This window comes from Octodon degus, unplaced genomic scaffold (genome assembly GCF_000260255.1).
Source record: "Octodon degus isolate 3935 unplaced genomic scaffold, OctDeg1.0 scaffold00003, whole genome shotgun sequence".
Taxonomy (NCBI): Eukaryota; Metazoa; Chordata; class Mammalia; order Rodentia; family Octodontidae; genus Octodon; species Octodon degus.
Window position 1 is genome coordinate 36,339,684 of NW_004524579.1, and position 2,563 is coordinate 36,342,246.

Here is a 2,563-nt window from a genome sequence, read left to right on the forward strand (position 1 = left end):
GTGGAACAGAGCACCCAGAAGAGACGTGTAGATGCAGAGAAGGAGGGAGTGAAGACAAACGGCCTGGGAGCATCAGTAGTCAGAGGCTGGGGGGGGGGGGGGGGGGCGGAGATGGAGCCAGATAGGTGGAGAGATCCGTACGGGAGGAGCAGAGTGGGAAGTGTTTGGGGGACAGAGGAGCTTTCAGCTGTGGTATCTGCTGCGGACGGACCTGGCTGGGCAGAGCTGGAGAGCTGACGTGGAGTGAGTCATCTATGACAGGGTGAGGGCATTTGGCTGCCGTCTCGGCAGAGCAGTGGACATTTGAGAAGCATCATGGAGTGGGTTCGACAGTCAACAAGCTGGGAAAGGGGAAGGCAAGAGGAAGAGTAGCTGTACAGAACACTTTTAAAAGACTCAAGAAAAATTACAATTTAAAGAGATGTGTGATGTTTGTAGTACTAATTTCCATCAGTTTTTTTGGAAGTAGCAGGTAAAGTTTAAAATTCTCACTTTGACTATGTGCCAGTTTTTTTTTTTTTTTTTTTAGCAGAGAGAACATTTATTCATGAACTTGTTCGGGGTGGCACAGTGGAAGCCTTCAGGAGTGCAGGGCTCGCCACTTGTCCAGGGGACCGCGGTTCGGGATGTATTTCACCCCAGCAGCCATCAGGGATGAGGTGCTTCTCAGCCACCGTGTCTTCAGATTCATCCGCATTGAGCTTGGTGAAGCCCCACTTTTTGGAGATGTGGATCTTCTGGCGACCAGGGAACTTAAACTTGGCCCTGCGTAGGGCCTCGATCACATGCTCCTTGTTCTGCAGCTTGGTGTGGATGGACATGATGACCTGCCCAATGTGGACCCTTGCCACCATGCCCTGGGGCTTCCCAAAGGCACCCCGCATGCCAGTCTGGAGCCTGTCAGCCCCAGCACAGGACATCTTGTTGATGCGGATGACGTGGAAAGGGTGGAGCCACACCCAGATATGCAAGCCGTCTTTGCCACAGCTTTTTACCATGTACTTGTTGGCACAAATCCGGGCGGCTTCCAAGGCTTCCGAGGAGAGCTGCTCACACTCATCCGACACCATGTGGCCGTAGAGTGGGAACTCATTCACTTTCGCTTTCTTCCACCCCAGGTCAAAGATGCGGATCTTGGCATCAGGGACACCTCGGCAGAAGCAGGCCTTTGGGTACGGCTTGCTTTTACAATACCCGTAACACCGGGCGGGATGACATCCCATGGCGACACCAAAGGTCCTCGAAGGCGCGCCGAAGGAAAAGAGCCTATGTGCCAGTATCCACAGTCTGAGCAACTACATCAAAGACAGCAAAGTGCAATACAAAAGTCACGGGTGAATACCTCTCATCTAGTTCTTCTAAATGTGACTTTCTAAAGTCTTATCAATTAGCATGCTGTCTTTAAAATAAATTTTTTAAAAATAAAAAGGTCAAGGAAAAAATTTAATGTTAATTTAAAGTAAATATTGTTTAATTATTTGACCAATCTTGCATACCTATAGCTATTAATCTGAGCAACAGATTTGAGGATGAAAATACACAATGCAACAACCACTATTAAATTTTTATTCTTGTTTTGAAATTCTGTACCATATCTATTATTGTTTGTTACTCTGCTTCTGTCTTTGTTTCTGCTATTTATTTTCACTCTTTAAAATAAAATTAAATGAGAAACTACTTTGGCAATAACAACACACAATGTACTAACCATTGTTACTCTCCTAAAATCTTGTTTTGAGATTTTGTACCACTGTTTTTATTTTTTTTTCTTTCTTTAAAATAAAAATAACTGATGTAAAAAATAAATAAATAAATAAAAGAAAAAAAATAAAATAAAATTAAACATAAGTAAAAAAAATTATACACATTTCGGGGCAAAAAGATAAAGATACATGTGATCTTATTGTCATTATCTGCCAATAAGAATGACCTGGTCAGAGGGACAAACCAATATGGCACATGAGACAGGGCTAATTGCAAGAGCAGAACCGTCAGGAGCAGAAGGGGACTGACACTCAAAGCAAGAGTAGAGAGGTGGCTGCCTTACCTCCTGCAGGAGGCGGTGCAGCGTGTGGATGCAGACACAGGCAAGTTGAGAGACCCTGGGGCAGAGGTGCAGTGGTGGTTTTCTGATGATGTCCACCCTTCCAGGATGCATGGGGCAGCATGGTGGCAGGCCAGGGGAGAGGGCTTGAGAGGAGAGGAGCAAGTGGGCGTCGGCCGTCACAGGTAACGGAGAGCGCGGGGTTTCAGGGACCTGTAGCAGGTTTGCCAGGAGCCTGTGGGCACCATGTCAGAATCGCCATAGCAACTCGAGTGAGCTTGCCTTGTTGGTAATTTTTCAGAAAGTATTCACGTGTTTAGGCACACAAGGGAGAGTCAAGGGACAGCTGGGTGGTTTGGGTTTGGTGTTTTCTAGGTGTAGCAGTTAGGATGTTTTGACTGCCAGTAACAGAAAACCACTTTCAAGCCAATAAGGAGAGATAAATTATTTAACTTAAAGGCAGGCTTAGGGGCGGGTCAGGCTCCTGGGTCAGTTGATTTAGTGGCCCCGTGAGCTCAC

General features: G+C 46.4%; 1 pseudogene; it reads right to left on the reverse strand.

The window, feature by feature from the left end:
• Positions 1-538: 538 nt before the first annotated feature.
• Positions 539-1,457, reverse strand: LOC101565137 (annotated as a pseudogene).
• Between the last annotated feature and the right edge of the window lie 1,106 nt (positions 1,458-2,563).